The sequence below is a fragment of the Megascapheus bottae genome, chromosome 1 (genome assembly GCF_031878675.1).
Source record: "Megascapheus bottae isolate mThoBot1 chromosome 1, mThoBot2.hap1, whole genome shotgun sequence".
NCBI classification, from domain to species: domain Eukaryota; kingdom Metazoa; phylum Chordata; class Mammalia; order Rodentia; family Geomyidae; genus Megascapheus; species Megascapheus bottae.
Genome location: NC_143509.1, coordinates 91,399,360 through 91,411,647, shown reverse-complemented (window position 1 = coordinate 91,411,647; position 12,288 = coordinate 91,399,360). Strand labels below are relative to the sequence as shown.

At 34.2% G+C, this 12,288-nt stretch overlaps 1 pseudogene; it reads left to right on the top strand.

Moving 5' to 3' along the window:
* Positions 1-1,957: 1,957 nt before the first annotated feature.
* LOC150069584 (receptor-binding cancer antigen expressed on SiSo cells pseudogene) lies at positions 1,958-2,672 on the top strand (annotated as a pseudogene).
* The last annotated feature ends 9,616 nt before the right edge of the window (positions 2,673-12,288 follow it).

Genomic DNA, 12,288 nt, shown 5'->3' with positions numbered 1-12,288 from the left:
ATCTCACTTTGTTATCTGATATATTGAATTTATTTGTATTTGGTTATTTGAAATTTGATAGGGAAGGGGGGAAACCAAGATGGGTGGGGGAGGTGGGGGGGAGGGTAATGGGTACCAAGACATGTGAAGGGGTACCAATGTATGTGAATTAATGCACTTTCTATCTGGCAAATATCATGTAACCCTTTTATTAATTACAATAAAAATATTTTTAAAAAGAATGTGAATTTTTAAACTTTTGTAATAATAACCTGGAATAGAATATTACCTTAAAACTGCAGATAAATATTACAGCATACATATATTCATAAGTACCCAAAATCACTTCAGGAAGTTTCCTTTGAAACTAATTCCTGTCAATGATGAATACTTTTCCTTAAAAAATAATAATACAGTTTAACTTAACATACAATTTTTATGTCAATGATTCCTTAATATATTTACAGAATGTCAAAATACATTCAAAAGTTGCTGAAGCTCTATGCAAGTTAATGACCATAATTTCCTGTCTGCACTTTTACAGTTGTACTCATGAAACTTTTGATTATATTCACAGTTGTGTTCTCTGTAAAACTGTGTATGCTGAGTTGATTGAATGTCCAGAGGAACCAATTAAAGTTGGGATATTAATATTAACGGGAATTTTTCATAAATGATGGAATCATTTGCTGCTTTTTTTTCATTTGGGAGGATAGAATTCATTCCCTCGAGAGCCTAAATCCCTTTAAAATGTTTATTTATTATCAGTTTTCTTTAAAAGTGAGAATAAAAATTATTGAATGTGTAATCATCCTAGCTGGAAATAAAGAAAAAGGACCTTCTTTAAAGTTATACTTAATCTGTCCATCTTGGAATCATGTAGTGAGACATGCCAATGGAAACCTGATCAAATAGCTATGCACTGAGCTAACCTCTACTTCAGGAAAAAGCTTTCCCTGATTGTGATTGTGTTCCCTGATCATTGACTATTGAGAAAATTATACAAATGAAATCATTAGACCTAAATTTTGTTTGTTTCCCATTGGAAATATCTGGAATTTATTCATCTTTCAAATGAGAACAGAGTATAGTACATAATCTAATTGCAGATTAGTCCATCTTCCCAGATTTAAGCAAAACTTTAGCTTTAATAAACAGATACCTAATTCAAAGTAAGCATAAAATGGACAGAAAAAATGTATAAAATAAAAGTGAAACAAAGTAATTACAATTAGTTAACAAATATTTACATTTAATTCTATAGCAGTACAATTCATGAAATTGGTGGGTTTGCAGTTTCAATACAGAATTAATTACTGCAATACACTTACAATTATTTGAATTTGGAATATTAAAGACAAGTATCCATGGCTAAAGCTTATCATCCTAGTGGGTCAAGGGACTCATATCTGAGAATCTCTGTTGAACTGTATCTCAGATAAAAATGTTCAAGAGACATTCCAAGAAACTAACAAAATTCTGGCCTTCAGGCTTAGCTCAACTTTTAGAAAAAAAAAGCCCTGAGTTTAGACTCTGGAAATAACATGAGAATAAAACCAAAACCAAATATATAAAAGGAAATTACTGCCTAGGCTCTATTCTAAAATAATAAAAAAACTAGACATTCTTTTAAAAATTATTCTATGACTATGTAAGTCTAGAGAGCCATTGTCCCCTTATAAAACTGTAAATCAACTTTAAAAATTAGGATCTTTTAAATGTAATTTAAATAATATATATGTACATAAGTACATCTATACATCTATGTATATGACATAATTATGAAAATTATTCTTAGTAGCATCAAATATTGCAATTAACTTTATTACCAATATTGATTTTTTAAAAATAATGCTCAGGCTTGGGGGACTTCCCTAAGCTGCGCTCGCACAGGGGAAGACAGGCCCGGGAAACCCAGAAGCTTGACACTTAAGAGCTCCCACCTGCCATCCCGCTCCAGGCCTTGCTCCCTTCATGGCAGGTTCTGGCTCCCACTATGGCCATCACTCAGTTTCGGCTATTTAAAGTTTGTACCTGCTTAGCAACAGTATTCTGCAGGTCTGGCAGAGGAGGAAAATTAACTGTAGACCAAATATCTTTGCCAACTACAGTTGATTGTTCTTCAGTTCCAAATCCAGACAGATGTGGAGGAGTGGACTTCCTGGGATGAAGATACACCCACAAGTATAAAGATTGAAGGAAGCAATGGCAACGTGACATCACAACAAAATGCTTTGGAACAACTGGAACCTGACTATTTTAAGGACATGACACCAACCATAAGGAAAACTCAGAAAATTGTTATTAAAAAGAGAGAACCGTTCAATTTTGGCATCCTGGATGGTAGCATAGGTTTCTCTAGTAGACTAGCAGCTACACAAGATATGCCTTTTATTCATCAGTCGTCTGAATTAGGTGACTTAGACCCTTGGCAAGAAAATAATAATGCTTGGGAGGAGGAGGAAGATGCAGCCTGGAAAGCAGAAGTTCTGAGGCAGCAGAAAATACCAGACAGAAAAAAGAGAGCAGCAGAACAACAAAGAAAGAAAATGGAAAAGGAAGTACAGAGGCTAAAGAAGAAGAAACAGAACAAAATTGGTGCGAAACTTTCAAAACAAATACTTTTCAGATGCCATAGTGCCGGTAGGAGAAGTCTGAGCTCCACAACCCATGCAACATTTGTATGGATTTAAGAGTATTTATGGAATCCAAATACACTGCTTGATTTTAATGCATTCATCAGGCCATTCAGGAGACCCAGATTCTCCCAAAGAACTTGGAACTCTTAGTGATTGAGACTCAAAAAGACAGAAAAGATGTATGCAACTATTTTCTTCAACATTTTCCAGACATAGGACAATTGTTTTCTGTAGAAAAATTATTACAAATGGAATATACCAGTACCTCTCAAGCTAGTGTTTCTAGCTAAATAAATGGGTGTAAATAATTTATGGTGAAAAGGAACTCTCCTATCTATTATGTTTTCCTTCAATGTGTATAATTATAAAATAAATAATTCTAATATTTTTTTTGTTTCCATGATCACCTGACCTAGACAGGCTATAAGTAGGGCTTTCACTTCCTTATTTTTTGTTATAAGAAGCTGATGTTGGCATACGTTTTCTCTAGTGAAAATGGGTATTGTTTCATATATCAAAAAGGTATTTGATGATTTGGGTTTTTAAGATGACATTAAATGCAATAATTTTACTTATCAAATATTTTACATCATTTTCCTTTCAATGATGTGATGTTATTCATATTTGTAATTTACATTGCATGTATAAACATTGAAAATCAACAAAAAAATAATACTCAGGCTTGAACTCAGGCCAAAATCTCATGTCATACCACTAAGCCACATTTCCAAGACTGCTTAATACAGCTGTACCTGTGTGTGTGTGTGTGTGTGTGTGTGTGTGTGTGTATGTATACATTCTGTAAAATAGAGTAGTATTTTGCCATAAAGAAGAATGAAATTATGAACAGTGGAAATGGAGACCATGATACTAAACAGAGTAAATCAGATTTAGGATAAAGGTTGAATGATTTCTTGCACATGCAAAATTTAATCCTAAATACGTTATTATATAGAAATAATGTTATTATATAGAAATAATAAATATATAATTACAATTATATACATTATATATAGAGAGAACGTGAGACAGATACTGGTATATATATACATACATATACATGTATGTACATACAAATACACTCACAAATACATACATATAAATAGAATATGCATATAACTGATATAGTTTGGAAACATTTTAGAGTAAAAACAAAATAAAATTTTGGAGGATTTATAATATTGAAGTGGGTGCATTCATGATATTGACAAAATTAAGATAACTGAAAGGTACCGAATAATATGAGTTTATATGTAGTCTGGGAGTTTGGCCTAGTGGTAGAGTGCTTGCCTAGCATTCACAAAGACCCAGGGAAAACAAGATGATTGGAAGGGGGTGAGGGGAGGGAAATGCGTACAAAAACATGAGAAGGGGTATCAATGTGAGAGAAGTAATGCACCTACTAGCTGGCTAATGTAATTGTAACCCCTCTATACATTAAAATTTAAAAAAGAAAAAGAATTTATTTATTGTATAATTAATGTAAACTAATTTTAGATTGCTATAGAAATGGTAGATTTTTATTTTCTGCTACTAGAACTTGCTTTTGCTTAGATTGTGCCTCCCACCCAGCTTTATGCTGGAAATTTTGGAAATAGAATCTCACAGACTTTTGTTTTCTGCCTGAGTAGATAGCAGTACAATAGGAGCCTCTAGTATCAGGCTTGAAACAGTAGGGGTTTTTTTTGTTTTTTAATAAATAGGATTAAATCATAATTTCAAAATGTTATATTTCATACAACTTTTATATATGTTTGCTAGGACTTAACACAACTATATAGAACATCTGATTTACACAATAGGTATTTATTTTCTGATAGTTCTTAGCATGATGAGTTTGACACGAAAATGTGTGCAGAGTTCTCTCCTTCTGATGGCAAGTAGATTACCCTTCTCATGTTCTTTTATTCTGTGCTCACAGATACTTGGTGTCTCTGCTTGTCCAAATTTTCTTTGATCTTAATTTTCTCATCTATTTTGAGAAATATGTTCATAGTCTGAAATATTTGATATAAAGTTTTGAATATACACATATAAAGGGGACTAGAGAGTGTGTGCTTCTAGCCCTTGGTAAACAAAGAAAGTAATCAGGGCAATATTAGAAACTTATGAATTACAAATCTATTCACAAAAAATTGGTCAAAGAAATGGCTAAGAATTTTGAGTCTTCGGATTTTTTTAAACAATGATTCTTTGTTAAACAGTTTAAAACAAGAGACAATGGGGATAGAATGGAAATACGGTGGAAGAAATTAAATTGTTCAAAGTATATGCATGGTAGTTTGTACATCCATGGGAATGCCACAATAAAAACCATTTTAGAGTGCATATATATTACTTCTAAAATTAAAAATAAAAATTCAAGACAACCTTAAACAATCTGCATCTGTAATTAATTTCTTACAACTGTGCTTGGAAGAGATTTATAGATCAAATATTATACCTTCAACCGCATAATGATCAAGTAGCATTCATTATACGTAGTACTTCATTCATAAGATGTGTGAAATCAATATTTCTTGAATGAATAAATGATTTAAAAAGTGCTTGCATTTCACTTCATTAAGCTAACTACACGTAAATTATTTCACTAGACTCATATTTGCTCTAGATGAAGAGAAATACTAAGGGATATTGGCTAACATCTCAAATATGAATATTTATTTGCCTTTAACAGAGTTGTCTATTTCATTGGCAACCCTTCTCATCTTCCTCCAGAAACTCCAAACAACTACTTTTCTCAAGTCACATTTGCAGGCTTTGATCCTCAAAATATTCTACTTATAGGATGTGTCCTTAAATTTTGTTCCACATACAACTGAGAATAATTCAGTGAAGGATTCTACTGTTACATGCATTCTTTAATTCTATTTTTCCTCAATCTCAGGAATTTATATCAAATCTACATCACTCTGTCTGTAAACTCATTTTACTTTCAAAAGTTGTTGATGACCATGTAAGTAACATTACAGCAAAATAATGAGAGGGCTTGATTTCTTATTATATTCCAGAGTATCTTCAGTACTTTTCATGTCTATTTCACTGATTACAAAAACTGTTTGTGGTGCCTAAACAAAAGGTAATTACGCATAAGGAAATTGAAGTACTCATAGTTTATGAGAAACGTGGAAAATCTCATAGAATGTGGCAGAACCAGTGTTTAACCTCATGACTTGAAGCTAAATCTGTATCAAATACTTATAGTGATACTTCTACATTTCATATTTGAATAGAAGGCATTATTTCTTGCCCTTTGCCCAAGCTGAAGTTAAAAAAAAAGATTTTGATGTCTGCTTTTACTTTCAGAAAACTACTAAATGCCTCTGTTTTTATCATGTACACAGTACCTAAAATTCATTGACATTTCACCCATGTAAAGGTGGTATCAGAGTGCTTACAGTTACATTAGTAAGGTAATGAGTACCTTTCTTTTCAAACAATGTTATCCCTTTCCTTGTTCGCTCCTACTTTCCCTCTCATCTGATCCCTTCAACCAAAGTTGTAAAGCTAATTAACAAGAGAGTGTCTTGTGACTATTACATTGGTTTATCCTTTGTCCTTTGTCTTACCATTTTGTTATCCCCCTTGCCTTTCCCAAAGCAGTTAAAAAATATATAAGACACAGAGTACCAAAATCAAAAATTATGACAACAGGGAATAAACCAAAGAGCGAAAAAAGCTAAAGAAAAAAGGTAATAACTTCACATGGTACATTAAAAATAGCAAAACTAAGAAACAAAAATCCCTCCTGTAGCCATATCTTAGAGTTACTTTTTTTCACTAAAGGAATGATTTTATTAATTAATTTATTAATAATTGCATTTTATTGTCAAGGTGATTTTATTGTCAGTGAGAGAAAACAAATGTTAAATAACATAATAAAAAACTTTAAACTATATGAGACATGGAAATAAACATAGGAAACTTAGAGCATCAGAAGAAATAATGCTAGTGAATATCTGATTGAATATTATTCCAAAAATAGTATTCAATTGAAGTAACTAGTGATTTGGCATTCTTTCAGAAGGAAACATCAATATCAGTATATTTAATTGTTAGATGTTCTTTGATTTTGGTTTTGTTGTTTCAAAATGGCTTTTAGGAATATAAGAAGAAAAAGTACAGCTGGGCCCTGGTGACTCACGCCTGTAATCCTAGCTACTCAGGAGGCTGAGATCTGAGAATGGAGGTTTAAGTCAACTGGGTGCATGAAAATCCATGAGACTTTTATCTCCTATTATCAATTAGAAAACAAGTGACACTGTGGTTTAAGTGACAAAGCACTAGCGTTGGGCTCAAGGTCAGCACCCATGTCCAGATTTCAAACCTCATGACTGATCATAAAAATAAAAGGAGAGAAACTACATATTTTAAACAAAAAAACCAAGTTAATTTCTTTTGTTTCTCTTTTAAATAGAATTGATTTCATTGTAAAGGTGATGTACAGAGGACTTACAATTATATAATTTGGTTAGTGAGAATATTTCTTTTTTTTTTTTGCCAGTTCTAGGACTTGAACTCGGGGCTGAGCACTGTTTTGAGCTTTCTCATGGCTAGAACTTTACCACTTGAGCCACAGCACGATTTCTGGCTTTTTTCTAAGCATGTAGTACTGTACTGAGGAATTGAACCTGGGTCGTAGTGCATGCTAGGCAAGCACTTTACCATTAGGGTAAACTCCTAGCCCTAAAATATTCTTTTGTGTGATTTTTCAAAAAATAATTATTTTTGAACACTAATTGTTTAATCCTAAAGTGTCTATTTCCTTATATTTATGTTAGGCACTTATAAATGCTATCATTCTGCTCTTGCTATATTATTCTTAAATATTAGATTAAATGTATTCCCCTTAGGCAAGAACAAAAGACACATAGCATTACCTAATACTTAAATTATTCATCTGAATTAGTTTTAGCTTTTTTAATCTCAAAGATATAAATTGCAGGAAATACAAAAAAAAGCAAAACAATTCCAGGAATATAAGCAGGAAATTACCAAGGAGCTCCTTAAACTCAAAAGAAAAATGGAAGTAATGATTAATACCCTCTCAGCAGACATGAGTAGCTCAGAATCCACAATTCAAACAAAAATGGATGCATTAAGCAACAGATTGATTGAGATGGAGAATAGGACATCAGGAATGGAAAATAGAACACAAGAACTGGAGCAGAGAATCATCAGTCTGGAGAAAGCAGTCAGAATTCACCAAAGAGAACTCCAGGATCTGGCAGATGCAGCCAAGAAATCTAATCTTCATATGATAGGGATTGATGAGGTGGCAGATTACCAGGACTGCAACTCTTATTCACCAAAATCATAGCAGAAAACTTCCCCAACTTTAAAAGGGAAAATAGTCACATTATTGAAGGTTTCAGGACTCCAAAACAAGCAAGATCCTAGAAGGAACTGGTATAGACACATCATAGTAAAAACACTAGACCTGAATACCAAGGAGCTGATCTTAAATGCTGCAAAAACAAAGAAAGAGCTATACAACAATGGGGAAAAAAATTAGAATAACGGCAGACCTCTCCATGCAAACCCTGAACACAAGAAAAGCTTGCAAAACATCATTCATGTACTGAAGACTAACAACTGCCAAACCAGACTGACCTATCCAGAAAAACTAGCATTTACATTTAAGGGAGAAACAAGAATATTTCACTCCAAAGAGAAGCTATATGAATATTTGCACACTAAACCAGCATTACAAAAATATTAAATAATCAAGAACAAATAGCAGAACAGCAAAAACCCCCATCAAGAAGAAATTACCTATAAATCACTAAACACAAAAGGGGAAAAAAGAGAGAGAAAGAAACTTAGAAGTAAAAATAAATAATGACAATGGACACTGACCACTTCTCCATTATTTCCCTAAATGTGAACGGACTGAACAATCCAAACAAAAGACACAGAGCAGCAGACTAGATTAAGAAACAAGACCCATCCATATATTGCCTCCAAGAGACCCACCTAACTGCCAAAGACAAAAACAAATTCCAAGTGAACAGATGTAAATGAATTTTCCACTCCAATGGGTACAATCCATACCCTCAATACTACAGTTATAAACATTTACTCCTCAAACAAGGGAGCATCTGAATACATCAAACAAACTCTCTTCGAATTACAGAACAAGATAGACTTAAACACAATCATACTGGGAGACTTCAACATGCCATTCTCACCAAACAACAGGTCAACTCAACAAAAGTTAAGCAAAGACACTGTCGACTTAACACCATACCCCAGCTGAGCTTAACAGATATACGCAGTCTTCCATCCAATGGTGAAACTTTATACATTTTTCTCAGCAGCACATGGAACACACTCCAAAATAGATCATACAATAGTTCATACAGAAAACTTAAGCAGATACAAGAAGACTGATATAATCCCATGAATTCAATCTGATCAGAGTGGAGTAAGACTAGTTCTGACCAATGCAGTAAAAGTAAAAAAAACATTAAAACACTTGGAAGCTGAACAACATACTCTGAATAACTCCTGGGTTACAGATCAGATCAGAGAAGAAATTCAAAATTTCCTGGAATGCAATAACCATCAAGAGACATCACAAAGGAACTTATGGGACACAACAAAGGCAGTTCTAAGGGGAAAATGTATTGCACTAGGAGCGCATATTAAGAAGACAGAACCTGAAGACCAATGGAATAGAACTGAAGACTCAGATATTAAACCACAGACCTATGGCCACCTAATCTTTGACAAGGGAGCCAAAGAAATAGAATGGAAGAAAGAGCCTCTTCAACAAGTGGTGCTGGCAGAACTGGTTAAGCACCTGCAGAAAACTAAAGTTGGATCCTTCTTTGTCACCCTGCACTAGAATTAACTCCAAATGGATCAAAGACCTCGAGTTAAAAGCTGACACACTGAAAACTTTACAAGAAGGAATAGGAGATACACTAGGCCTCCTTGGCACAGGTTGAAACTTCCTTAATAAGGACCAAGAATCACAACAAATCAGAGAAAGGCTGGATAAGTGGGACTGCATTAAACTGCAGAGCTTTTGTATGGCAAAGGACATAGCTAGTAAACTAATTAGGAAGCATACAGAGTGAAAAAAGATCTTCACCAACCATACAACAGACAAAGGCCTCATATCTAAAATATATCAACAGCTCAAAAAATTGAAACACTCCAAAACCAATCTCCAAAGTAACAACCATCCCATTAAAAGATGGGCCAAAGACTTAAAGAGAGTCTTCTCTGAAGAAGAAACAAAAAAGGCCTATAGACACATGAAGAAATGCTCAACATCTCTGGTCATAAAAGAAATGCAAATCAAGACAACTCTAAGATTCCACCTGACTCCAGTTAGAATGGCCAGGATCAAGAAAACTAATAACAATAGATGCTGGAGGGGATGTGGCCAGGAGGGATCACTATTACACTGTTGGTGGGAGTGCAAACTCGTTCAACCTCTATGGAAAGCAGTATGGCAGTTCCTCAAAAGACTAAACATAGAGCTCCCCTATGACCCAGCAATTCCTCTACTTGATATTTACCCAACAATCCAGAAACAAAGACATACTAAGTCCACCAGCACAACAATGTTCATTGCAGCACTATTTACTATAGCAAAGATATGGAACCAACCTAGATATCCCTCAGTTGATGAGTGGATCAACAAGATGTGGTATTTGTACACAATGGAATTCTATGCTGCTTTCAGAAAGAATGACATTGCCCCATTTGTTAGGAAATGGAAAGCCCTAGAAAAGAACATATTAAGTGAAGTAAGCCAGACTCAAAGGAACTTAGGCTCAATGGTTTCCCTCATTTGTCATAATCAGTAGAAACCTTGGGCTCTCCTAGCAGAGATTTGCAATAGAGCAAAACCTTGATACAAAAGGCCAGATAGGAGGACGCTAAATGAAAGGATCTCTAGGATATAGAAACATAAGCCATATAATGAATGATTGTTGTTCTTAAGGTACTATGTTATCTCTCATCTCTTTTGCTGTCCCTTGGTTATCTCATATTATTACAGTATCTCACTTTGTTACCTGATATATCGAATATATTTGTATTTGATTATGTGAAATTGGATAGGGAATGGAGGAAAACAAGATGAGGGATGGGGGTGAGGGGGAGGGAAATGGGGACCAAGACATGTGAAAGGGTATCAATGTATGGGAATTAATGCACCATGTATCTGTCAAATATCATGTAACCCTTCTATTAATTACAATAAAAATATATGAAAAAAAGAAGACAGAAGAAGAGCATGTAAATGATATAAAAAGAAATTGAAATGCCTAGAGGAGCAAGAAAAGTTTAATTCTAAAACAACGAGAAGGACAAAAATAAAAAAATAAAGTCAGAAATATGAGAGATGGACATAAGATCTACTATACATAATATTAATAAATCAAAAAGTTGGTTCTTTGAAAGAGTCAACAAAATAGACAGATCCCTGGCAAGATTAATTTTAAAAAAGGTGTAGGGAGACACAAATAAACAAGATTAGAGACCCCATGGAAATAATCACAACTGATATCCAAGAAATTCAGTACATTATGAATAAAGTAATACCAGGGCCTATATTCAAAGAAACAGGAAAATCTATTAGAAATGGATGATTTCTTAAATAAATATAGGCTACCCACACTGAACAACGATGAGGTAAACAAATTGAACAAACCAATCTCTTACAGTGTAATTGTGGAAGCACTCGGGGAAATGACAAACAAAAAGAGCCCAGGTCCAGATGGTATCACTGCGGAATTCTACAAGACGATTAAAGATGAAGTAACACCTGTATTCTTGAAACTCATCCAAGAAATAGAAGCAGAAGGAGCTATACCAATCTCATTTTATGAAGCTAAGATTATTGTCATCCCCAACCAGGGAAAGACCCAACAAAAAATAAAACTACAGACCTGTCTCTTGAATGAACACAGATGCAAAACTCCTCAATAAAATACTAACGAACAGAATCCATTAACAAATTTAAAAATTTATACACTATGATCTATTAGGCTTCATCCCACAGATGCAGGGCTAGTTTAACATTCGCAAATCAATCAATGTAATACATCTCATCAATAGAGCTAAGGATAAGAATCATATGATAATTTCTCTGGACGCAGACAAAGTATTTGATAAAATACAACATCCATTCATGTGGAAAGCACTAGAAAAAACAGGAATAAGATACATTCCTTAAAATAATTAAAGCCATATATAACAAACCTACAGCCAGTATTATACTAAATGGTGAAAGACTGGAACCGTTTACCTTAAATTAGGAACTAGACAGGGATGCCCCCTCTCTTCACTTCTCTTCAATATAGTGCTGGAACCCTTAGCCAGAGCAATAAGGCAAGAAAAGGACATCAAAGGGATCCACATAGGGAAAGAAGAAATTAAGCGCTCCCTATTCACAGATGACAAGATCCTCTACATGAGTGACCCAATAAGCTCCACTCCCAAACTCCTAGAATTATTAAACTACTTTAGCAAAGTGGCAGGATACAAAATTAACCTTCAGAAGTCAGTAGCCTTTTTTTTTTTTTGCCAGTCCTGGGCTTGAGCTCAGGGCCTGAGCACTGTCCTTGGGCTTTCTCAAGGCTAGAGCTCTACCACTTGAGCCTCAGCACCACTTCTGGCTTTTTTCTATGTATGTGGTACCGAGGAATCG